At 43.2% G+C, this 27,997-nt stretch overlaps 1 protein-coding gene across 11 annotated transcripts in view; it reads right to left on the bottom strand.

Annotated features, from left to right (window-relative positions):
- Positions 1–27,997, bottom strand: part of FOXP1 (forkhead box P1) — a 391,266-nt gene that overhangs the window by 235,503 nt on the left and 127,766 nt on the right. The gene's annotated exons all lie outside the window — the stretch shown is intronic.

Here is a 27,997-nt window from a genome sequence, read left to right on the forward strand (position 1 = left end):
GAACAGACATAGGACCCTGACAAAAATTGGCAGGCAAGCTTTAGATGCTGAGTGACACATACTGATGCACAGAGTCAAAGATGTCATCTTCATGCAAGCTCCACTAGTTATAGGCTTGAGAGAAAAATGAAAAAAAAAAAAAAACAAACCCAAACCAAAAAACCCCACAAAATAAAACAAAAAAAGGGGGGGTGGGGGGACTGGAGCGAGACCTCCAAAAAATAAACAGGGTGTACAGTTTCAAAGGCTACAGACACAGACATTTCATTGTTCAAGCCAATTATCAGTGGAAAATAATAACAACAGATGGATTCAGAGTCACTGACTTTTCATATGCACTTCATCTCTGCACAACAGATGATGAAATGCGAGAGCTATCTCAGAAAGGCAAAACATCTTTCAGTAAAAGAACTCTATACTCCAGATGGGGACCTTCTAAGGCAGCTGATTATCTTCTTATAATGTTGTAAGATAGACTTACTAAAACATTTCAAGAACTGATCAGATAGGATGAGCACAATGGCATCATTATGAGAAGTAAGTCGCTTCGGCCTCAGACTTGTGACTGAACTAGTTGGAGATTTCAATAGGGTCTGAGCTGCCTGTTCCCCATTTTTGCATCAAGTACCGGTTCCTTAAAAAAGGGCCCAAAGCTGCTGCCTGCAGGCTGGACAAAACACGGGGGTCGGCTTTGCCTGGAGAGGGGATGCAGGCGCAGGGCCACGGAGTCAGCAACTGCATGAATTGGTCCCCAATAAAGTCTTGCCGTGTGAGCGAGGCAAGCCCCCTCGCCTTCTGCAAGCACACTATTCCACACGGGGAGAAAGGCAGAGGGCAAAACATATTTACAAGCACGACTGTTTCCACTATAACTGCTAGATGTAGAGGGACCTCGTCATCCAGGGGCCTAGAGAAGCACTATGAAATAGGAGCAACCTCAGCTGAGTCAATGGAGTTACACCCATGAAAACTGGTGTAGGCACAAATAAGACACAAATTCTTTCTTACAAAGCCTTTACAAAAACTCATCTTTTTTTATGGGAAATAAAAATTTGCTTTCAAAGGGAAATAACAAATGCATGTAAATTTCGGTGGTTCCGGTGATAAGCAGTTCCAACAAATGTCACACACACCCAGTGAAGAACCACCTACCTAGCACAACCTTCTCCCACTCAACCTGAATACCACAGACTATGTGTTTTTGGTCACAAGAATCAGGTACACCACAATCTCAAAACTTGTTTTTTTTAAAAAAAAAAAAAGTAGTGGAAAAATTAGCTCATTAATCTTTAAGACAACATTTATTTAATGGAAGAATACTACATAAGTATCGCATTAAAACGAACTGGTTGCCATTTCCAGTTTCTTCTCTAAAACACTGCAAGGAAAATTTAAGAAATGACACGCTCTGTAAATCAGTATCACATACCAAGGGGTAACAATACACAACACACACACACTGAACTTGCACCTACTGCTAATTTATTTCACAAGTTACAAAATATTTCTTAAGTAGAGGGCTGTTGGCTTCACAAACGTGAAGGGAAGAGATGAGTTTGCGGGCACAAAGCACAGCGTTTCCCCTCTTTGTGAAGTACTTTGTCAAAAGTAAATTCACAGGGGAACATACGAGCAAAGAGTAAATTTTGCCCAGGGCAAAATTCTGCAACTGCTTTAAGAAGCAAACAAGAACACAAAAGATGTGTAATACAACCATCTGGCTCTACTCATGCTATATCAATAATCCCCAAAATTTATCCCCACCCCCTTAATCAACCCACACTGATGCCACAAAACCAAATGGCATCACTTATGCTTCCTGCCCATCACATTTTGAAATGATATTTAATATGCATACAGTACATATTTGCATGTTAATCAATTTCTTTAAGAAAAAAAAAAATATGCTTCTTGAGCTATTAGTTCTGCTTTTTCTACTTATTCACACTGGGATTTCTAAAACCACCAAGAAAGTCCTTGTGGTAAAGATACTCTCATATCGACACGGCGTCTCAGGTATCAGGACAACGTACCGGTCAGAATTTCAATCTCTTCTTCTCTCTAGTTTTTTGTCACAGTGTGAAAATAGCAGAGTGTGAATAATAATGTGCCAGCAAAATTAGCTGTTCAAGAAACACGGGTAAGCGATCAGTTTTGAACTCGAGGTTGGATGCATTTGTAAACGGCACCCTATTTGGGATGCAGGGAAGGAATTACACAGGGGAATCGCGGTATTCTGTATGTCTTTTCCATCTAGGATTTTGAGTATTTGCACCAATTATTTCAGGATACATCCCATCCAGGAGCCAACCTGCTCGTGGAAGAGGAAAATGCAGAGCTCCTGGTCATGGATGGAAGATAAGCCTCCAATGTGTGTTGGCTGCACGGCCTCTCTCCCTTCCCAACCCAAGCCCGAGGTAGAAGACCACCCTGGGATGGACAGGCAGAAAGACAGCCAGGCAAAGTGACTGAAAGGGCGGCCCCATGATTGTTTGGGGTTGGCTTCATTCTGGGGGGAAAATCACCTGCGTAACCATCGTGATTCATACCGTGAGCGTGCAACGTGAAACCGGTACCAAAAACAACACTTCAAAGAAGGTCTCTCACCGGTGCTTTGGCGACTGACGGCCACGGCCCCGGGCGCTGACTCAGAGCTCTTCTTCTTAATCCACTTTTCTACAACAACATACTCCAGCCCAAAACCTGCCTCTCCCCATGGCTGCGGCGGGCTGGCACCCTCCCCGTGCCTGTGAGCTGCCCGGGGGGGTGCACGCTGCAGCGTGGATGGTGCCCCAGCCAGCAGCCCTCTTGCCCCGCTCTAGCACGAACTTATGGTTGTTACATAGGGAAGGAGAAATACAAGCCCTGAGCGCTCATGGCATAGGCAGAAATGTTTTGCAGCTATTTTCTTTGGAAATAAGCGTATGTATAGCGGTTATGTCTGCTTCTACATCCAGACTACCAACCTGAGATCACAAACACTTTGTTAATTTTTTTTTTTTAAAATCCATTTTTGGATTGCTTCTGCTGTTTCTATGGCTTGACTTGTACAGCCTCTTTGTAAGAATTGAAAACAGTCTCCCACAAACACAGGAATGGGCAAATGGTTTAGAGAGCTAATCCACACCTGGGCTACGTAAAAGGGGCTCATATTTTCCAAACAGAAACACAACCCCTTTTATATATGAACCAGATTTGGATCCAAATGCTAAATCCCTTCACCACATCCTACGCAGGGCTCAGCAGCGGTCAAGGGGAGCAGCGGTGGGTGGTGGCTGCACCCACGATTCTGCAGGAGCACCAGCTCCATCCCGATGGCAAGGCATGGACGAGGAGACATCGCGACATTGCACTTGGATGTGAATGGCAGACCCGTCCTTGGTTACACCATGGTTAACGCAGGGTAATCCCCATCCCGCGCACGCCTCTTACAGAAGAATCTGGCCCTGTCTCGTTACTCTTGTTAGAAAAATGAAGGCTGTGACAGAAAATAGCTGAGAACTACATCTTGCCGATGCCAAAATACAATAATAACATGTTCAAAGATTTAATTTAGAAGACTACAAAGTCTAGCTCATACATCATAACACCTTGAAATAACACTTTAAGGTCAAATCCTGTGCATTTTTGGAAACCACCAAAACATAATGAAGTTTTACTTAAACACAGCATTTACATTTATAACGCATTTCAGATTCTTCAAGTAAGCTAGACCACATGCTAGGAAAATGTACTTCCCACAACATACAAATTAAGTCATATACAGCCTTCCCTCCACGGGCTGAACAGCCACCGGCACAAATGGAAGTCCTGTGTACGGATCAAAGGCAGCATGTGGACCTCTGAATATGATTTTTTTTTATTATTTTGTTTTTAATTGGCAAAACATCAAATCCCACTAGTAGTTTATTTTTGTTGCCTTCCTTGCCCCTTTTCTACCTCTCCCACTTATTTCACAACGGAACATTTTTAAACCACTAGAAATCTTTGTGGCAAAGATGATGTCATACTGACACAAGATCAGGTGTGAGGTATGGTATGAATAAATACTTATCCACAACCGCATTTAATTTTCAATGGTTGGGCATCAAGAGACAAAGAAGTTCTTATGCAGACATATTAACTGAGGACTTAATTTTAAATGGTCTGCATTTAAAAGCGCAGGAACAACACATAGTGCAAGCCTAGAAGAAAAAGAAGCAAAAAAAAACCCACAAAAAAACCCAAAACCTCTTGTACCTTTCTTCATCTTTTTGGGAAAGCAATGCACAGCTCTAAAACTTACTGCTCTTCACAGTAATAAATACATGGTGCTTGATTACTTCATCTTCTAAGTCACCGATACCATGCAGGATAATTGTACTTTATGCACTGGTAATAAAAACTCTCCCTACGAAAATAAATATGTATTTTACAGTAATCAAGCAGGAACTAATTTTGTACTTTTTCACAAGTAGCCATTTACTTTGGCACTGAATGGTAATGTGTAGTAGAGAACGCCGTATACGCTTTAACCCAAGAAAAATTAGACTTGAAAATTAATACACAGTGAAAGACAAATTTAAAGCAGCCTTCTTGTGTTCTGACATAAGAATATAAAAATGACACGAGCAACTAAAGATTAGTTTACATACTTTTCAATCACAGCTGCCGCTCGGTAACCACAATACCTTTAAAATGACATTCTACTGAAACAGATACAGTTCGGCTGCAACAGCGGCTAGATACAGCTAACGTGAAATTAAAAGGGCATTTTTTATTTACGCACATCGTACAACACTGAGCCCCAGCACAATTACAATTGAAAGATTTTTAGCGTGATTAATTTAGAAATAATCTAGTGATAAATAGAGTGCACCGCAAGTGATTCTGCCGAGCAAATTTTTATCACCAGCCTTAGATGTCAAAACACAGTTTCAGGGACAGAGAAAGAACGAGTCACATCTTCTTGGTTAATATTTAATTGGGTGCTAAAGATTCCTCCTAAGGACCTCTGAACCATCACTGACAGCCCCACAAGATGTCCCTATCTGTGAAACAGATACCAACCCTTTCTGTATAAACTAAAATAACATTAAATTTAATCAAACCATTCAATTAATAAATCACTTCAGTGGACATTGAAGCCCAAGCCCTGTTTAATTACATAATTTTAAAAATATTTGCACACTGCAACCACTAAGATTGGCTCTGAGGTTTCATAATACACACTTAACACTTGAGTTGGAGAACAAATTTATTTAATAAATGCAGAGCTAAGTGCAATAATGCCACTCCACTCAAACTGCAAAATCACTTAGCATATCCTGCGAGAAAAAGCAAATAAACTTTTTCCCCGTTTAAACGCACATCACCGCTACCGCTGGATCTGGCAGAAGCCACCTCCTTTCTGCCTGCGTTTCTGCAGTCAGTGAATGGGTTGCCTGAGCCTGGGAAGGGGGTAGGAGAGCTGGAGTCCCCCTCCTGCAGCACAGAGCACCCCGCTGCTCAGCCTGCACGCTGAATCCCTGGCCTCCCTCTCCTTGCCCTCTGCCTCCACCCCTCCCTCCTCGCTTTTTCCCCTTACTTCTCCCCCTGTGATGCTCTTCTGCTCTCTTTCCCCCTTGCTCTCTGCTGCTTGCTGGGTCTCCCCAGCCTCCGTCAACGTGCTCCAGCTCTTCCCATTCCCACCTGGAGCTCCTAGCCTGAGTCTTCCCCACTTGCTCTCTTTCTCACTGCCATTTGAGATAGCTGCGGTGAAAAAAGCAAGGGGCAGGGGGCCACAGACAAAATAAACAAAACCCCAAACAAACAGGAAAGAGGGAAGAGAGTGGGGAGGGAAGCGAGGGAAAGAAAACAGTTTAATAAGGCCAAGCAGAACTACACAATTTCCAACAACAGCAAGAGACACTCCTGAGCACCAGGATGAAAAAGAAAAGCCACGGACCAAGTGTGTTACTAGAAGCGGGATTCAAGTTCTGGGACGGGTGTAACACACCTGTGCCCGCAGGACAGAAGAAACCCATGCTAACTGCCATACATAACTCAGTGCGACAGCACAGGAGCAGTTGAAATACATATGGGCCAAGCGGTGGCCTTAAACAAAGGGGAAAAAAGCCAAGCAAAGGGTTTGTCACAGCTTAGAGGCACAGCTGCGTGCACTCATACAGACTTTGCATTCATTCATATAGAGCACAGCTTTCAGGTCCTGTGGTTCCAGCATGATTTTTGGATGTAAAGTTGAGCCTCAAAAATAAATAAGTCTATATTTGGCCTGCCCTGGATTTGAGAAGTTCTCAATAGTACTTTGCATAGAAACAATCTGAATTAATACAGGCTAAGTTTTCAAGATTATAATATTCTTTACCAAGCCGATGGATGCACCTCTAAAATTCACTGCCCTGACAAATAGTAGAGCTCTTGAAAGTCTGCTTATATTAGTTTTATGGATCTATTCTACTGCTTAAATCAGGTCTCATTAAAATTACCATCCACACAAGTTCTCCCACTGGGAAATCTACGTGCCAGAGCTACTCCAGTTCCGCAGGCAGTGCTCGGAGGTGGTTACATATTGCAAAATAGCTGTGGACACGGGGGCGGGGGGAGGACGGGGAGAACAAGAGGACTTCAGGACAGCAAACAAGTTACTCCTTACCCGCCTCTGATTTTAATCCGTGCAACTTTTGCTCAGTTGGTGCAAAAGCATCCATGAAAAGAAATGCTACTGCCAAAAATAAACTGAGGGGTGCTGTAAAAAAAGTGTCCCCTGGAAAGCCAGATCTGGTCTCAAACATCCATTTTAGTGTTGGAATGGCAGGCTAAATACGCAAACACTGCACCTGACAACTTACACTAAAGCATATGATCTGCACACTGCCCCTCCAGTTTAATTTTTAATGGCAACAGTACTTAAATTTCAGCATTAATGTATTAATGTTCAAATGAATACAATTAAAAGCATCTCTATTTTCTTCAATGCTAATGACCTGGAAGATCTCTCCCCCCTTGATGTTTGCGGGGATTATTACAAATATATTTCATAGCTGTTGTTTTGGCAAAGAAGCAAAAACCTTTGCTTTTTAAATATAAAGTAACAGGAATAATGAATAATATATCTTCTGATTTTTGTTCTGCCATGATATATATATAATGATATATAAAATGTTCATTTATTATTATCACATATCCTAGGAAGCAGACATGCAAAATTACTTTTTTTTTTTTTTTTTTTTTTTGTCTTATAGGGGTCATTTATCATACGGAACATCCTCCAAATAGGTAGTCCTAAAACCTCAATTTACAAAGACATTTTTTAAAGCTGAATTCTTCAAACAGGGCTACTTGCTTGATGGTTAAAATAAAAACTTTATGATAATAAAATAGTTGGATTTAAGGAGGGAGAAACAGTCTGCATTTTCTTTTAGAAGTTCCTGCCCCGACAAATTAATGTCTGGCTATTATTTTTACCTACATCTTGCCGCATTTATTAGTAACGAAAGCACTGCATGACCCTCTTTAGGCCAAGTTCAGCATTAATTTTTATTGTAGTATCTGTGTTCTTTGGGTGGGGAAAGGAAACACCATAAAAAATGAAGTCTGTATATAAAAACTATCAGTCAGATTTTAACACTTATGCAGAATAATGCAAAGCTTTATTTCTTTTTGATGTTAGCAGACTTTTTTTTTTTGCATTCCATTTTTCAATATGTAAAATGACAAAATGCAAAAACAAAAACACGAAAATGTGCTTGTTAGGGCTGGCCTAGTTTTTTGAAACATGCACAAAAATAAAACCCACTCATAAGATCTTATTTTAATATGTAATAGAAGAATCTGGCAAACATTAGCCAGAATAAGTCTAGCCAGCGAACACAGACTAACGTACTAGGCTGCTGCTGCGAAACAAAATGGAAATGTGATCTTGTTCTTCCAACACGCAAGAGGAGCATCTTCCACCTGAAGAGCACTGAAGGAACGTGGTGCAAGCACCTGCGCAGGGCTGCGGCTGCCTGAGCAAACCCTGTGCTCCTGCTCCTTCCTCGGTGCTCACACCAACACCTAACTATCTAACTTGTTGTCAATGTGCAAAGCCCTCTCAGTTGTCTCATCTCCAATCTCTCCTTCGCCAAAAGATGGGGATGCTAAAAATAAGTCAAGAGTAAAGGCATGCCTTTTCTCCAGCGCCACACCCACACTTGCGCTAGCATTGGCCACTGTGCTCTTCGCGAGCAAGACCCAGCAACAGCATGATGCTCTTTTCATGAATTTTCTTTGTGCCCAGAATCTACTCCAAGTCGTGCAGCTTTGAAGCAGTACCCAGAGAAAGAGTCAAATACAGAATTACCTCCAAGGGAAAAGACAAGAAAAGAAACAAGATGATCAAGAAAGAAAAAGGGAATGGGAGACCTGGCGCTAGCATGGCTAAAGACTGTGATGAGGAGGGAGGTGGAGAGGGAGGACAACTACAAAGCGCTTAATTATAAACCCAAAAATGTCAGAAAACCAATCTCACTCTAACAATTTGCGTATTTTGGGATTACCTACGGATGAGGAAGGTTCAGCTTAATCAGCTATCTGTGCGAATGGATCCCCAATGTGCTGGAGCTGAACTCGACGGACAATCCCGTTAGAGTGGAAAGAGCGCATGAAACGCCCTTGAGAGACGTGGCTAATGCCACAAACACTGAGGAAACAACCGTTAACAAAAGTCTTACATTTTCAGGATTAGGGGGCAAATGTTGAAAGAAGCAGAAGATGGGAAGGGCATGGCTGCACTTTATAAAAAAGTCCATTTCAAGTGTCACATATTCCCGAGGCAGATCTCACTCCCCAGATTAAAAACATAATTTTTAACCCGCTAAAATAAGCCTCCCAAGAGGGAAACAACTATAATCACTTCTTTCAGCCACCTGAACTTAAGATGTCTCTCCCTCTTCCAGGATAGGAGACAAGAGAAGAAACTCCTCATTGAGCTTTCTCTTTTTGGTCAACACTGTTCTGCAGGACGAAAGCTGCTCCCGCATCTGACAGTGTCACGCTGGAGATTTATTTGGCCTCTCTCAATCTTATATTTACCCAGGAAACACACTGTGGGCCACCACATATGGGGAAAGTCACTAGCAGAAGTAATTTGGGGGTGGATAAACCTCCAAAACCAGGTTACACACAGAGACAGACATGAGCCCGACAACTGCTGGAAGACCAGATCTCAACCTGCTGCCTTGTAGCCACAGCCCACGCTGGGCACTGTTGGGATGCAGGGTCAGGAGAAAGTCCATGCAGTGGGACGAGACCTGAGGAGCTCAGCACTGCTGCCGTTTATCAGCCACAAGCAGCCACCCAGATTTCAAAGGCCCATCAACAAAACCGCGGGGCCCAATCCTATCAGCATCTTATCCATCCTTACTACTTAAAACACATTTATTGCCACAGGCACAAGGACTCCAGAGCATCCTCACTGTCCCCAAGGACCAAGCCTAGCTTTAGCAGCCGTCCCACAGACCAGCTCCTCTCCTACCTGGGTTTGATCCAAGCACTCGCACAGCACACTCTTGCATTTTATTCTCTCTCTCTCTCTTCCCCCGAAGCTTTGGCAACTGAAATCTATTATGATGTCAAAAGGTAGCTGACAACATAAAATGTATCCCGCTGAGCTGATGCCGCACGCTGCTAAATTTACAACAACATAAGTATCATAAAAATTATAAGAACTGCAAATTAACCACTGATTTTTTAGTTCAGTGACATAAATAACAGTAAAGATCTGGAAAACTTCCAAACATCTTTACAACTGTTTAATTTGTCAAAATCTATCAAGTGTATTTCAACCACAAACCTGTCCTCTGCAGTGCATTAGTTTCCACGTACTTATGCTGGCATCAAAGGCAACAAAAATAAAGTTTATATAATTACTGTATTCCGATGCACCTTTCCAGCCAAAATTTATTTCTGCTTTTCTTCCTCTGTACTACTTTGTTGCCACTAACAGTCGGCAATGTTTTAAAACATTCACACTAAAAAAAGAAAAAAAAAATATCACTATTGCTTTCCATCCCTCCCAGGTTTGCCCCGGACACCCAAGCAGGCACATGGCTTTGTTTGCCAGTTTGACCAGTTTTCCACTCACGTGCTGCGCGCACCTCACGATGCTTGCGTCAGCAAACCCTTTTATTTACTCCTTTATTTGTGCACCAAGCTCTGTGAATGCAAAGCCACTTTTCCAGCAGCTGCAAGAAACCAGGCAAAGATTAAAAAAAAATAAAATAAATTTTATAGGCTCTATTGCTTTTCCGGGTGTGGGGGGTGGGGAGGATGGAAGCTCATTTTTATATAGCTATTTATTTGATATGGTTAAATATCAATTGCTGTCTTTTCTAAGACATAGATTTACTAAAAAGAGTACATTTTCACAACCATTGCAAGTTTAACTACATTTCAAGTCCAAATGTGTTGAACTGATGAAGCACAAAGTTAGGGTCTTTCAGAAAAATAACACAGGATGTGTTTTTATTCTTTGACTGCTGCGGGGCTGCGAAGCTTGCCAAGCCCCCAATGCCCAGCCTACCAGGAGAGCTCTGCCCCCTGCACCAGCACACCAGCAGAGGGGTCACCAGTACGGACCCCAGTACAAACCAACACAGGCAACACCGTTTCGCCTTACGCAGAAAGAACTGGCCAAGAGCTTTTCATGTAACGTTCGTTGCCTTACCCACAGGTTCACACCGAGAAAATTCATACATGACTCCAACTGCTGCAAGGTAGTCATTATACTAAATAATAAAAAAAACCCGTTCAGGTAGGCATTGAGAACTGACAAGACTTTTCCATCCTCTTTATTTGCTTTTAAAAAGGCTTTTTGTGGTACAGAGAAGAGCTTCTCCCTTCAAACTGGCTCCATTTTACTCAGGAGCCATTTTGTACTTCTCCTGTACCTAAAATGTGAAATATTACAGGAACCAATTAAACCTTCTTAAATAGGAGAAACTAATAAATCCCCCCTAATAATACTGAAGTGCAGCTTGTGAGCAACTGCACTAAGAAAACACACTCGCTGCAGCTCCACGAGCATAAAAGCCCATCGCAGAGGCCAGCAAGGTGGGGCTCCTCCAAGATGTGGTTACCAAACTACTCCCATCTGCTCATGCCTGTCCCCAAAGCTTCATCTGCTCCCAAGAGCTGACAGCTAATGTGCACATCGACTTGTCCCCATCACCCCAACCAGCCCAGGTTTGGTGGCTCCATGACCTCTGGACCATCATGGCACAGCATGTTTTTTGAAGCAGGGTAACACATGCTGTGATGTGTTACATACCACACTGATTTCGAGACCAAATCTCAACCACACTGGCTACCCATATGGAAGAAGGAAAGGAAGATGAAGGACCAGGTTTGACACGATAGGTCAAACTCAGCCCCCCACTCCCAGTAAACTATACAGTAAACCTTTTTACTCTGTAAGAGCAAAATAGAATTGCTTAACATTTATATTAAAAAACAGAAAACCAACACAGAACATAGCGCAGCTCTAAATATTAAGCATCCAGATAGACAAGGAATTTAAAAATTAATTTTCCCACTGTGTTCTTTGCAAGAGCAGTACGTGTAAATGGCCATAACCCATCCAGCGACACCCAGAGGTACCATGCAAGCACTATGGAATGGCACAAGTAATTCAAAGTTCTTGGATTAAATCTAACATAATTGCACATAACTGGGGAAAAAAAATCACAGCAAGTTGGCTTTGCATATTGCATTGCATAAATCAGAAGTGATTCCCACAAAATCTATCCTTTCCAAACTATTTTATCTAAGCAACATATAGCTGTTACGACAATTTTTGAGTGATTTTGATTCTCGTTGTGGTATAACGAGTAATGAAGAAAGCACGTTTTGTATTCTGGTTTGCACTGATGAGATGTGTTTCTTCTTTGACTAAACCCTTGGTGACTCAGTTCTGCCACTTCACAACAATGAGTTCTCATATTTCCTTCTACACAGAAAGGGGGGGGGGGGGGGGGGGGGGGGGGGAAGTCTTCAACTATCCCATTCTCACCTCAAACCAAAGGGGAGACCTTGAGAGCTCCTATAATTCGTGCTGCTCATTGCAGAGTAAGACCCTACACCAAGGTGTCGTGCTAACTTGGAGGAGTCCCGGACACAGCAGACAAACACCAGCGCCAAGAAACACTGCCTGAAGACAAAAACGCCCCAAACCCGAGTTCCCTGCAGGAAAAAGGAGACCTTCAACATGAGCTTAAGGAACATTTCTCACTCCATACAGGGGAAGGTGGGCTTGGCAGGGGTGACTTCCCCCAAAACTCAAAAGCTTAGCAACAGCCTTCTACAACCATCATTCTCCGACGGTCCCAGGAAGGGTGACCACAAAATCTGCTTCTTGCATTGATGAGCAAACATGCCTTTTTCTGTGCTTTGCACCAGATTTTCAGACTTAAGTTTCTCTTTCCAGTAACATGCAAAGCGAAGGCTTTGTCCTACATGGGGTCTAATATCTTCAGGCCCAGAGACTTAATTACAACCTATTTTAATTAGCACGTGATACTAATGTATAAATATTAATAACATTAACCAAAAAAAACCCCTGATTGCGATGGCAAGCTGAAGACCAAATCAATAAATCAACAGTAATCTTTTTTCTTAATCACAGCAGCTACTCAACCCTTTTCATTGATCTTCCCCCCCGCCCCCTTTTTTTTTTTTTAAATTTCTCTATAATCTCCTGAATCTTGACTGAACGAGTTCAAAACAATTGCACACCTAGCCAGGATAAGCCATGCTTTGGTTTTAAAACCCTTCTTGTGGCAGCAGCTGCACAGTGTGCTGTACGGTGGTTTTGAGACCAAGCTTTCGTTTCTCAGCTTCTCCCTTCTCCTGGTGCTCATCCCTGCATCCACAAACTGAACAATCCAGCGGGTTGGTGGGCAGTCAAAAACGGGCTCCATCTAGGACAGAGGTAACACTGCTAGATCTACCTCCTCCCAGCCACGATGATTTATTCCTGCATAGGTTGAAAGGAACTTTCATCTCACTGTCCTACTGTAATCTGAAAGCTAGTAAGAAAACCAAACCATCTGGGCTCTTTAGGCGTATCTGTTGATCAAATATTTTACTCCAATGTTCTCTACAGCATCATTACGGTACTTGCACATGTTCACCCCAAGTATAAATCTTCAGCATGTCCTACCTGCCTCTGCAGCAGCTTTCCTGGAAACTGCTTTATTGTGTTCTAGTAAACTTCACTTGTATTATTTATTCTCCTTTAAAAGGGAAGTTACACTTCACTGTATTCGTTCCTAGTAAAGACAAGTTTCTGCCTATCAAAAGACACATTTATTGCAAGAACCCTTGTAATAATACTGATAATGGGTAGAAATTACACATTTTATAAGGGAAAAGACAAAGCACTTCATGTTTTATAATAGTTGTGCTGATATCATAGTTTCACCAAACTGTGCTTTCACATAAAATTATAGCCTTCCCTCCCGAGTGACCTAACCTGCAACTATTTAGGATAGATACAATGGGGCATACCGTCAAGTGCAAATCAAGAGGTGCACTGGCTTCAATGGAGATTTTGCAATTGGCTTCCGAAGACTTGTAAAGTGATAATCTGACGCCCTATTTTCAGTAAACAGCTGAAATACACTCCTGAAAGAAAATAAATCCGGCTAGAAAAATCACAAAATCAAACTTTAAAAACTGGCGCACACACACACAGACAAAAAAAGCGCCTTCAGGTTGCAAGCTGAAAAGGATCTCATGTTTTAATAAACGCACAGTAATTACAAATATTACTGAACAAAGGAAAAGGAAACAGAAACATGCAGAGAAAGATAATCAAGAAAGAAATGTGCTTATAGGATGCCAGTCTAAACTGATTAAAGATCTTCAGAAAGCAGGATATCCCACCTAGAGCCGTTAATCCTTATCTGGATCCTTACACACCCACACCCCTGTCAACATCAGATCTGAGAATCGAGAAGAGCAGCCCATACTTCTTCCTTATTACTTCTGTCCCTTTCTTTTGTGTATGCCCACTGGTGCTGCTCATCACAGCCTGTTATGCCACACAACCTTCGTTTTGCTTCCGTTACAGCAAGAGGGAAGCTGCAACCAGCAATTTTTTCCCTCCCCATGTAAAACGAAGCAAAGAAAGAGATCCCGAGCCGAATGTTTTTTCGGCAGCAGTATGTCCCTAAACTGGGCAAAATATATAAATGATACGACATGACTCACGAACATCGTCTAGCAGGTAACAGCAAACAAACAGCAGTAGCTAGTTAATGATGATCTGCAATAATGTCAGGGAGACTTGTTACCATGTAAGTAACCTGCCACACCGGGGATACAGATTGTCTCTGATTTGATAGCACCTACTGCTGAGAGGAGCGTTATCAATGTGCTAGCTTGCTCAGATAAATGGAGTACTATTTCCCTGTGCTGCCGCTGTCACTTTCTCCAGTCCGTCAGCCCTTTTCTTAAACCGATTGCTATTTTTATTACACTCCTTAAAATATGAAGCAGGAGACTCCTTTTCCTGAAATACACCGGGCTAGATAGATGACGCCTTTTAAATAATATTCTTTTCTTGCTGGCCCTGATCCTTGCAATGTTGTTGCTTACTTTGGAGGGGGAAACAAAATAAAAATGGCAAGCCATATCTCTCCATTCCAAAGGGAGTGGTTTCCCAAGAAAAGCATAGTTTTGTTCCCTTGCTATTTCCTTTTGGCACTGCAGACAAGCAGGCAGCAGACCCGCTACTAAAACTGACCCCGGCAGCCAGGGAACACTCACATACACAGAAAATACCTGCTGCAGTCTGAGGGCAGCAGGTGGCATTTGGGGGGACACTCTGGATTGTTAACGGCCCTTACTGCCTCTAAATTCTGGATTTGGTAGGAAAAAAAGGAAAATTATTGGGGAAACAGACTTTTTAAAGTCTAAAATTAGGTGAGATGTTACTGAAAAGAAAATAACTTCCAGCTTTATTTTAAGAACTGGAACTGTGCTTCCTGCTTCCATTGCTGCAGTTCTTCTGGAAAGGAAGTTGCCCACAAGTAACCAATAAAATATAGAAAACGTTGTGGATTCAAAAATGTTCTTCCCTACACTTCTGTAAAAATAAAATCCAGAGAGTGGTAGATCACACTGGTTTCACTGTAGAAGATACAATGCCAAAGGCGGGGGGGGGGGAAGCACTTGCTAATACAATAGGTCATTGTACTCTGAGATCTACCACATATGTTACTCCAAGGGCTCTCAACCTTAAACTTGGAAAGTCTAAGACACTGGAGCCATGATATATAAAGTAAGACCCAAGTTCCAAATATTTGATTTAGCAAAGTAAATATGGTTGTTTTTATTGGGTGCAACAAGCATTTTTCACAGAGTGAAGAATTATGGTAAACATCTGCTAATCATGCTCACAAAAGAGGTCATTGTGTTTAAATCCAAGGTCATATTAATAGCTATATTTAATTAATAAAACCCAACAGTAATATTACCAAGTTTCCAACAACGTCTGCTTCCTGACACTCAAGGACCTATTCATTAATGGACCACTTATATTGGTTTTTCTTGATATTGCTGCTAAATTCTTACAAAGCTTTTAGGCCATACAACAGAGGCCTGACTTAGAAGTAAACTGCATCATGTTATACTATATGTCTCTGGGGTATTATACCATGTGGACGTAGTTTGTGAACACATGCGCTAACAAAAATACTGGAATAGGTGATATTCCATGAAGGTGGTCTTGCACTTCCAGGTTCCCATGTCTTCTCCCACGCAGTGGCATTGGTAAGAGCATCACAACTGCTTCTGAACTAGGAGACAGTGCCCTTCGTTGAGTCATTCATTGCCTCAGTGTGAGTTAGAGCTGCACCTGCATTTCATGAGAGCTTTTTTGCTCAAAAAGAAAGAAATGAAATCCTAGCTTTTCAGAAACATTGGATTTCCTTTGTACTTCCAACCTTCTCCCAGTTAAATCTGGAATGGCAGTTTCTCAATGGGTTTACAAGTTGCACAGCCCTGGTGAATTATTGCCCAAAGTGAACCGAGTGTTTCGATAGTTCTAGTTAATTTTGCCTGTTAAGACACATACTGCTGAAACCTTGTTGATCTCAAACAGGAAAATGAACCTGGTTTTCGCTTACTCAGGTGTTAAACAGCACAGCTTTTTTCAAATCTCAGGAGGTGTCCTGGATGAAACTGATACAAATGAGAAATTAATCAGATCTTAGATCGTCTAATGTTCAATTGTTTAAATCTGAAGAAATGGAGGGCTAGCAAAAAGTAGGTTTTCTTGCACACCCAGACTTCCTCATGTAACTGCAGTCATTGATGTTTATAGATTTTTTTTTTCCTGTGAAAGATAAATCTAGCTTGTTGCATGAAAAATCCTCGAATGCACTGATGTTTATTCACTGAATTTCCATCTCCTTTACACTTGAAGTTATTTTCTCTTTTCCACAATATATGTGAAAACCATGACATTTTATATATTCTACACAAGTTCCTCACACCATACTGCACCATCTCCATGTTATTATATACTGCAGTAATGCCATTTCGAATTCATTACAAAACACTACACACTTATGCACCAGATGTCCTAGCTTTGGTAGGACCGAGTTATTTTCTGCCCAACAAGTCCTGAAGGCAAAAATAGTTGTTCCTGCATCTTTGTATACGGCCAGGCCATTTCACCTGCTCGTGTCAGACTTCCACCCCAGCAGACTTAGGTGCTTTGTCTTATCCTACTTTTTAGGCCATTTGCCACTTGAAGACAACGGTGGAAACCTGTGTTAAGTACACAGCCACAGCACTGGCTAGTGAGTCCCAGTACAAACCCATCTGAACACAAGAGGAAGTCCTGATAACCCAGTTCTCAGGTGGCACTCCTATTTTTCAGGGCTTCCTGACAAACCAGGTGGATTCTCTCAGCATCATCTGTCCTTGAATCTACAGCCTAACCATTTTCCAGAAGCCTGGAATTGTTCATACACAATATAACCTTGGCACAGGAGCAACAAAAGCAGCAAAACCCCACCCTGAAGCCCCCCAAACCCTCTTGTCAAAAGCAGAGAGAGGCAGAAGCTGTTCAGCAAGCTCTGTGCAATGCTCCGCAGCGCCTTCCCCTTATCCAGGGGTCACATGGACACCTCCCAACAAGCAAAAATCAACCACAGGGATTTGGGAAGAGGTCCTTGATGAGGGGAGATGAGAGGAAGAGCGGTTGAATGAGGACAGAGCAGGGGGAGAATAGACTGAGCCATTATCTTTTACCCTCCTCCGCAAACACACGTGGGGACAGCAGCACTGGGCACAGCCAGGGAACCATGAGCCCTCTGGACCAAAGCCCCCAAGTTCCGTTCCAGCCCTGAGAAAGAACTTCTACCAAGTTCAGATTTTAAGGAAGGACCACACCAGGGCGGACTGAATTTAAGGTAGGTACCTCATACAGGCAGCCTCTTGGTAGGACAGAAAGATAAAACAGCAGGTGAGTTTACACATAAATGCATAGCTTTGGGTACTAAGTCTCAAGAGCGCAAGTAGGTAGTGAGTAATAAATCTTAGGCTAAAGTAATTCATTAGCCGTTTTGGCATCACACATGAAATGCATCACTTTGATCTAATGTATCTCAGTGCACTCTGCTATCATCTGCACTGACTGTGCTTTGTTGAGATGAAGGCTTTTTAATCCAAATCAGAAAGTGATGCTTCTGCACTGATGCTCTAATTTAGGAGTTATAATTAACAGACTTACTGCTAATCAGATCTCATCATACCTCCCCTAAGGCCCCAAATGTGGGAAACAACAGAGGAAAGGACCAAGGGTGCCTCAAGACAGCATCTAAATTTGCGTCTCCGGTTTTGTGTGTTCAAACCCATGCATTCATATGTGTGAAATTGGTGGGAAACGTGTTCTTGTGCTTGAAGTAAATGCAGAGAAATCGGGAGACTCAAGCTCTGCTTCCACCCCTCCATCTCTTCAGGCAAATTACACAGGACTTGATTTTTCAAAACCAGGATAGTCAGTAGCCTACAGAAAAAAAGCGTATGTAACACTATCCCATGTAGCTTGACATCAGATTGCCCTTGCCTCTCACACAGATGGCCTCTAGCCTTTGTTCAAAACACTATTCCCGCTGCAGAGATGGGGAAGGTAAGCTCTCGCTGCCAGCACCACTGCATGGCTCCATGTATTCATCTGCAAAGTCAAGGCTCTTGGGTCAAAGCGCACGGGACTACATAACCTTGCTTCTCCACATTCACATGGCACACGACGGCAGAGCGCCGTGCTCACAAACAAGTAGGAGAACAAGGGCAGATTGCTCTGGGGTATGTTAGCATGCTAAGAATGGCAAAGAAAGCTGGAAACATCTTTACCAGGGGGCAAGACAGCCTGCAGCACATACTTCAGCTCCTCCCTGCCAGCCACAATGCCTTTGCCAAGCTCCCGTCCCTTGGTCGGCAGCTGCTGGGGCAGCCGTGTACGAGGGACAGCACGTCCAGCCTGAGGCAGCTGAGCCCACACAATTAACATTTCAACATTCGTGCAATTGCTGCATCGCAAAACCTCAGCATTCATCATTTTGTCATACCAGTTAACCCAAAGTAAGTTAGCCTGAAATTTTTGGTACAAGCTCCCTTGCTGCTGGCTCTCCAAGTCCTGCATGCTCCCTGAAGGATTATTCAGTTGAGACATTCAATTTAGCACAGAGTTTGCTTCTTCGTAATCTCTGTACTCATTCAGTTGAGCCCATCAAAGGTTACACTAACTCTTTGGCTTGGAAAGCGCATCCCTGTGTTAAAATAGGTACAGTCACTCTGGATGTTTTCAAAGCAGATGAAGTCACAAATCACGGGCAGCACGCTCCTGCCCATGGTTATGGAAGGATTACCCAAGTTTTCTCCAGCTGCTGGCTCATCCCCGACCTCCATTTTCTTCATGCCTGTGGTCAGACCAAAACTGGTGGTGAAGGCAGCATGCAAGCTTGCCAGCAGCTGAAGGTCTGCCACCAGCTCTTTGGAAAACACGTAACCATCAGCACGGGGAGCTGGGCAGGGGCTGCACAGCCACCTCTGATCCAGCTCTCCCCCTGGGGACAGCGTGCCACTTCCCAGTGGCACAAAGTACCCCCTTTGTGTCCACCTGCAGGCTTGCAGCCACCCTACCCAAACACAGCTGGAGAGCATGGGGGAAGAGGGTTCAGTCCAGAATGTGCCCTTCCTTCACCTTACCCTTGAAATAGCAGCTGGGTCCTGGCCAGCCCTGATCCTGACCTGCACAAGCTGTGTCGACACCAGCAGAAACAGAGCCTTCTGCACAGGGCTCCGCAGCCCACACCAGCACCAGCATGGAAGCCAGCAAACCTGAAACATGACTGAGTTTTCCTTAACCCTTCCCGTGGATGTTCACACAGAAATAAAGTGGTTTAACTATCCGCTATGTCACTAGCGGGCATGCATGTCGGCACTCTCAAAACTGGATAGAGCATCATCGCCCTCAAAGAGGTTTCTGCCACGTGTACTGCATCTTTAACCTCCCAAAAGCAGAGTTAAAACTGGTGCAAGAAAACCAAAAGGACAGCACAGGAAAACACATACTACTCACACTGCAACATCTCTGAACAAGATACCCTGTTCAGGGATCCTGAGCAGAGACCTTTCCAGGCTTAAGGAGTTTATTCCTTGCACCAGTTTGTATTTTCTATGTAGAGTCATGCAGCTGCCTTGAAAGGAACGGTTTCTGTTAAGCGAAACTTTCTTTGTGAATTAAAAGTAAAATGCACAAACTTGCTGCTTCAGAATTAAATGTATGTATTTTTATTGCAGCATGAACAGGTTTTTTTGTTAGGGGAACAAGAGCTCATAGAGCCAGGGAAGTGTTTATAAATATAACACTTATTCTTGCACAATATATGTATTTTGCTTTAATAAAAACAGAACCTAATCATTCAGTATCAAAAATCACAACACAAAATTTCTATGTTTTTTTCAAGACCAAAATTCTAACTGATTTTCCACGCTGTACCCTAAAGCTCCTGCAACAGGACATTATTTTCTTGGGTTTTCTTTTTAAACAGCACTGAAAGAAAAAATAGTAGAGGGTGTCACTGCAAACACATCAACATGTACTCTAAAAATGAAAACAAACCTGATTAACTCGGTTTAACTAAAGCTTCCAAGTTCCTTATCAGTACCTGGGACGTATCTGGAAGGGAGCTTTCCCACCCCAAAAGGAAGTGCCAGGGGTGTTCCCCACTCCCAAGGGTAGGCAAGGTTGGGTGGTTTGTCCTGTTGTGATTTAAATACGATGTGATCCTTATTCAGTGCTATAAAGTCTGCTCTGAGCATGCCAGTACATGTCAGCTTTTCCTTCACTCTGTAAGACAACAGCCGCCTCCATGCAGAGTTCAAAAATATTTGATGATTTAAGCCAGCTTGCCACACTTAGGTTAGAACACAAAGCAGACTGCAGTGCTCAGTATCAGAATCAGCATTCCCCCCCACCCCCCACTTGTGAATACATGTATTTAGATCAAATAGGCTTTTGGCATCATTTTTACATGCCTACATCCAAGCCTACTGGTACTAGAAATCCTCTCTTCAGTATCATCATCTGAGGATAAAGACATGAGACTTCCCATTCTCCAAGGACTGCCAGTCTCCTTAAACATAAATCTGCTATTGTGCAAAAGGCACAATCTCTAAGGATTTCTATCGCAAAAGAACAAGGAAAATAGCCCAATAACCGAGAAAATGGAGCAGTTTCACAGATTGGTGTGTTAAAGCAATATAAAGCAATTATGTGGTTGGGTGAAGGTAAGGAAGGGAGCAAAGACAGAAGTTGTTAAGGGGGTTTGGAACCGAAGGGAAAGTCTGATGTGGTACTGCAGCAGCAGCAGCCGCAGAAATTGCAGACTGAAGAGGGCTGCTTGGGACATAGTTCAACAGCCCCCGATGTGACGGGCATCACCCCACTGGGCTCCAGATGAGCCTCCAGTTATCAAAAATTTACGGAAACATCCAGCAACGCTTCTCACAAGGTATCAACTGCACTAAGGGGGGGAAAGCAATCACTGAATTTTTTGAGCAGCACTGTAAGTTTGATTCTGACAACGGCCAAAGCCGCCACAAAACCTCCTATGTTTTTCTCAACAATTAAGCAATTCACAGTATATTCAGTTTACACTTTTTTTTCGCAACTGGGTGTGTAATTTTGTCTTGTTAAACAGGCACCAAGTAGCACTGTCCCACAGGTATGATTTCATTATTTCTCTAAATGCCATGTGCAGGGCAGCAGCATACGCAGCATGTGTGAGGTGGTGGGTGGTCTTATTTCCAGTGCTGTAATATGTAAACCACAATAAGGTGGCTGGTTAAACACAAAGTCTCCCAACTTCAACTCCACTTCTAGAACCATAGAGGTTTAAGTTTTCCAAGGCAATGTCAACCAGAGCCCCCACTACCAGATCTGGGGCAGCCCTACTGATTCAGAGCTGCCGGGCATCTGGTGCAATGCTTTGGGGATATAGCACATTTATTAACTGTTTAGCTATGAGCTACCAGCTCACAGCAGGCACTTTATATTTGAGAAAGCGATGAGAATCGTTAAGGCAGGATTGAACCAGGGATGCAGAATATGCCTTTGGCTAATCATATTAGCAAATATCCTTGCCTTAGCCTCACTGTTTCCTAAGAGGGGTTGGGAAACTGTCCAGAGGGAATGCATTGCTTAGGGCCAGACCTTCAAAGAGAAAGGCAAAATGGCAGGGAAACATTGGGTTTAAAAAAAAAAAAACAAAACAAAACACACACACACCAAACACCACCCCAAAACCAAAAAGCAAACCACCAAAAAAACCAAGGTGCTGCTGCCCTGCCCATGCTGCACCGCTGCTGCTTCTGGAGGCCAGGGAATCGGCAAGGCTGGAGGGAGGGCTTTGTGCTAGGAATGGGTCTGCAGGCATGTGGCAACAGGGAATTCAAATTAACAAACTTTAAGGCAACTCTGATGTGTGAAATCACTCTTGCCCCTTTCTTCAGTTGCGCGTAAAAGACTGTAATGAGCACGCTGAATAGTGAAGGGGAGGACACAGCAGAGAGGCCCTGAAACTTCAAAAAAAATTACTGTCACCGTACTATCCCTGATAAAGTTAGCAGATTTAGACGAGTATTACTTAGAACAGGATTTGCCCAACTGCACTGGATATATAATCAACAACAAAAAAAAGTTCTTTCCCAGGATTAACTAAAGAACGCAATTTTCTCTCCTTTTCTCAATATGACTGTGTTCAAGCAAACCTTCTTGCAGAAATTACTTGCATTTTAAACGTTATTGCTAATCTGCAATACAGCGTGTGTTTCCCTAGCAAAGTCATTAAAACATACATGGGTCAGGATGCTGAGGCTGCATTCATGTTTCTTTATAGTTACAATATTAGTAAAGTATTTACTAAATTGACTACCACCTACTTTAAGTTAAATTTGCTGACAGATAAACTGAGCATAACCTCTGGCATTTTCAGTCATTTTCTTATGAACAGATATATTTTGCATGCTTTTGCATGCTAGGCCCTTTCCAAAATGCTGATTTGATCTCTGATATCAAGGCTTACTCACCCCCTTGAAGGTACAAAAGAAAGGTAGCCGAGTAGCTTGCTTGTGGGTGAATGAGACTTTAACACACAGAAGGCACAGAACTTACTCTTTTTGGTTTATTTTAGATTCAGAAACTGTAAAAGAGCACTAAAAATTATGCACTATTTCTGCATTGGTTGGAAAACTCAGCTGAGGAGAGATTTAAAAAGGGGGAAGATATAAAAAGAATATTATTTGCATAGTCATATATCATTATAAAACAATTATTCTGTAGCAAAAAAGCACTCGTTTCACAAGGGCAATCCAGCTTCAAGAGAGTGCACTATCTGTTAGCATCCTATTCTCAAAACAGACATCTCTGGACAGATTTGTTACAGTTTTGAAGATGCTAATGTGTAAACAGATTGTAAAATTATTTTTGGGCCTGTAATAGGATTTAATGTGTTTAAGAGGTAGTCTTATACCTCTTTAACAAAGAGGCTTACAATATGGTAAGAATGTATCACAAAAAATATAATGCTTTTAAACAGATAAATCCTCTTGGCAAAGGCTGTAATCTTTCAAACTTAATTGGTGAACTCATTAACGAACAACTGCCACTACAAGAAGAAAGACTATTGTCAGCGACTTATCGGGCAATGAGATAACAAACTTAATTATATTGTTTTCAGTGGATTTACATTTGCTTCCTTTAGGACACTAGATTTTCTAAACATTATTTCCTCAGCTGTATACAATTTTTTTCCCCTCCCATAAGAGAGAAGCAAACCTATCTACAACAAAAAAGCCAAGAGGGGGAAAAAAAAACCCAAAGGCATCATAGCTTTGAACTAAGCACACCACAGTCCTAAAACTTCCGTCTTTATTATCTACTTGTAAAAAGTTATAAGCCTGTAAACTAGTTAATTTATGAGCCATGTTAATCATTTGTTCCCATTTGATCTGAGGTTTAGCAAACACGGTTTCCTGGGACATGGGAGGATAATTTGCAGGTCCAGCTTGGCTCCGGAGGGGGCACTAACTAATTTGACACCGTAACATGACATTGATGGCAGGCACACACTAATGACCGAACTGCTAGATGCTCCTGTCAGCCTGTCGCTGCAGTGAAAAGCGAGTTTCTTCTTATTGCCAAAAAAAGTGCAGAGTGGCCCTACTAATTATTCAGACGTGCACTATAATGAGAATCTCAGTGCTCCCTTCCAACATACGAACCGCTCACTAAAGCTCCCATTTGTCTGATATGGTGGCTGATTAGAATTTGTTTCTTGAATAGTAAAACCATGGCTTAAAATAAAGCAGAAAGGATAAACAGCCTTTTATTCTGCATAAAACTCAGAAAGTGGCCATTTTGGTTTCAAGCTGGTTGTTTTGTCATTTATTTACACCAGAAGAATAGAAAATTGGATTAATTTTTAATAGTACTTCTCAAACAACATATAGATCTTCATGGAGTTTTACTGTCTGGATCAGTCAGGACATAAATTCTGTGGACAAAGGGTGGCTCAGAAGGTATTTTCTTTTCTTAGAAGAAATGACGTTTTCTAGAATAGAAGCTTGTACCAGACAAATCACAGGTTGGAAAAAAAAAAAAGTCTGCTTTTCCTAGATTATCTTGTTCAAACTGATTCCTCAATATGAACTTTGAAAGTACTGCTGAATGATCTGGATGTAAAAGCGGGGGGGGGGGGGCGGGGGGAGCATGAGAAAAGGTGAACAGTATTTTCTAAAATTGACATTTACTCCTCTCGTGATGTCCTGATCCAGCACAGACTGTGGAGAGTACTTCAGCTGCATATCTGTACTATATTTACAATTTGCAATTTTCAAAAGCCTCTGCAGCAATGCAGAATTGCAATCCACAAAGAGGCCAACAGATCTACTGGCGTATGTTATATGTTAAATATACAGACTGAGATATGTTGCTACCCCGTAAAAGAGCCTGAATTTCTAAGGATAACACTTAGCTCTTTCTGAAAAGCAAACCCTTCTAAGAGCACTTCAAGTGGGCCACCCAAAGCCTAGCACACACTACTGAGTCATTTAGAAAAATGTTATAAACTCGAAAGTGTTACACACAAAGGTGAAGGAGGCACACGCTCCACTACCACCCCAGGACAGTTTGGAAGCCATTACTGGTTAATAGCTCTCTAGTGGTCTGCAGGAATTCAGTCAGGGGTCTCCCCTCCTGTGGCATATCTGCACTGGAAAAGCCATGGCTGTGGTAGGAACATACTGGCAACCTGCGGGTGGGGGGATCCCACAGCACAGCCCGCAGCGGGCTCAGGGCTGAACCCCAGCCCAGCTGCACGGGGCCAGGGCTTTACCTCCTCCCGCCTGCCCGCTCACCGGCGTGCCTGTGGCTGACTCGCACAGAGAGCTACCTGTGCTTAGGAGGGGTGTCACTTACACGGAGTCCGATGGCTACAGATCTCACGCTGCTGGAGTTCATCATCCCTTTGTCACGGGGGGAAGCTACTGTGCAGCAGCAGGGAGCAGCAGGTTGCACCCATCAGGCTCACAGCCGTGCACCCGAGTGTCCCATCCGCCCGGCACCTGGGTCCCTTTGCAAAGCGCTGCAGATCCCCCAGCAGCATGTGCTGCCTTTAGAAACCATGACACAGCAAAGCCCTGGGCGCTTTGCTCATGGCCCCAGATATTCCAGAAATTAATGTTCAAATAAGTTTTGCGAAGTGCAGCACCACAGATCGATTAGAGTGGCACAACTTCCGAGATGAAAGCGAAAGTGCATGTTTGGAGAGCCAAACCAGTGTAACGTAAATACTGGATACACGCTGTTACATGTCATTTTGCAGCCCAACATGCAAAGGGCACAAGAATCATTAGCAAGAGAACAACCCTGGCACCTACCCCAGAAATACCTCAGTCAGCACCCAGCAGGAAAGAAATGATTTTTTTTAAGGAAAAAAAAAAGAAAAAAGAAAAAAGAAAATAAGAGATCCCAGAATCATAAATGGAGGCTCAGCTCCCACAGAAAGATACACTTAACAGCATTCATCTCTTTGGAAAATAGAGATACTGTATCCAAGATACCACACCGCTAACATTTTCCACATGGCTGGGGATGGATTGGTGAGTGGCCTTCTCTTAAACAACAGCATCTCTACGTGCCAGCTGTTGGAAAAATGAAGACACGACGCATTTTGCCCTCTGGTCTCATAAACCCCCAATATTAATTCAGACAGAGGAGGAGAAGAAAGTCATCATGTTATTTCAGACCAGATTACGCCACGTTCAGCCACGCTGTGTGGACACACTGCAGTAGCCTCCTCGCCCAGCATGCCATAGTGTGAAGAATGATCCTTTTATATCCACAGCATGACTTGGCCAACTTTAAAACGCAACAACTAAAAACTCCAACGTCCTTCTGTCAGTTTAACTGCTAATTTGCAATGGATTCGGTTACACTTCCCGTTTAAGGCAAGTTCTCCCTGAGTGCTGGCTAAGAAATCTTGGGCAAGAGGAAGCAGCAACCACCAAAGAAATTTAAAAAAAAAAAAAAAAAAAATAATCTCACCCACAACTTCAGAAAAGGAGGCAGGAGCCCTCCTGCTGCCCCCCTGGTCTGCAGCTGGAGAATGGCAGCAGCCCTGCAATCTCCACGGGTCCCGCTGCAGGTGGCAGGGGTCCACCCCAAGGCTAGAAAGAAGCTGCGGTGAGGGGGCCAGGCCAGCCTGGGCGGCCAGGAGCACCGATGGGGAAGTTTCCTCCTTTCCCTGCCATCTCTCTGCTTCTGAGGATGACTCAGAGGTAGGTGAGGCACGAAGGATGTTGATCCCTACGAGAGCACGAACAGAAGAGACTCAGCCTCTGTCAGGATGAGGACTGGCTTTCGGGATGGATTCAGATCATGAACCTCCCCGATCCTGGTGCTCTGGCAAGGTTTCTAAGCTGGATCATGACAAGGTGGCTCCCTGGGCCATGAGCAGGGGCTCTCAGTGACCAGCTCACCCCACCAGCCCACCTTGAAGTCCATCATTAGGTCTCAAAGGAGGCAAAGTGAGGAGGATCTTAAGCCTTACATCTTTAGCCTGGAGGAGGAGAAGGCTGAGAGGGGATCTTACCAATGCATACAAATATCTTAAGGGTGGGCGCCAGGAGGATGGGGCCAGGCTCTTCTCATTGGGGCCCAGCAACAGGACAAGGAGCAATGGGCACAAGCTGCCAACAACTAAATATGGGGAAAAACTTTAAGGGTGACCAAGCACTGGAGCAGACTGCCCAGGGAGGCTGTGGGGTCTCATGGGGAGACATTCAAACCCGCCTGGATGAGATTCCGGAGCCTGCTTCAGCAGGGGGTTGGGCTGGGTGGTCTCCAGAGGTCCCTTCCAGCCCTGGCCATTCTGTGATCTGCCATGAAAGCAGCTTCCTGAACTTCATGAAACACATGGGAACAGACTGGGACTTGTTCAGGTCTTTAAAATTGAAGTAGTGTGGGTTGGTAAAAGCAGTATCAGGACCATAATTAATCAGGAACAGAGTAAACACACGGTTTGGGAATGGTCCTCTCAGTCCCCACTCAGTTCAAACCTGCAATGTCTCTCTACTCACTCACAACTACATTTTAAAGCAGCCTTTCTCCCACCTCCCATTTGTACTATGGCAAGAAAAGATAAGGGCTTGCACCACTCAGCTGCTGGTCCCTGTGGGTACTTCTGTGGCACGTGCCCTGGGCACATGAAAGCACTAAACTAGTTTCAAAAATTTATTGCAGGGTTTTATCAGAAATGCCATTTAGCTATCGGATAAGAAAGAATAACCGAAGTTTACTATTTGTCTTCCTCTGTGTACTACAGTTGGTCACATGGAAGAAGTGCTCCCTCCACCATGGCACAGACTGGGCAAAAACCTATGTATGAATTCACTCAAAAGACTAGCTCCAGGCTAGGCATAAATCGCTACGTAAAATAAAATAAGTAATGGTTCCACTGCGCTGATCCAAGCAATCAGCCATCACTCACAACCCTCTGCTTGTCCTTCCAGGCACTGACTGCCGGATCACAGCCTGGTGAAGGAGACAAAGTACAACTGTGAGATGGCAACTAGATAAAAGAGCAGGAAGGTTTGCTTTATCTGAACAAGCAAGCTATGAAGAAGGGAACTGATGATTACCGGTCCTGTGAAATCCAACAGAGATACCCTGGAGAAAAAGGACTAAAGCGTGTCTGTGTGTGAAGCGTATAAGAGGAAGAGGTATTGGCAAAAGAATCTTCTTGATGTCTCTTCAAGAGGCATCACCTCCATTTGCCACCAATTTTCATCCTTCTTCTGTTGCCACCAGACAAAAAGCACCAAACGCATTTAAAATAAGAGTCAAAATATCAATATACAAGAGGGTCTTCCCCTCCCTGACAAAACCCCTCTGCTTTTT

The sequence above is a fragment of the Falco cherrug genome, chromosome 4 (assembly GCF_023634085.1).
Source record: "Falco cherrug isolate bFalChe1 chromosome 4, bFalChe1.pri, whole genome shotgun sequence".
In the NCBI taxonomy this organism is placed as follows: domain Eukaryota; kingdom Metazoa; phylum Chordata; class Aves; order Falconiformes; family Falconidae; genus Falco; species Falco cherrug.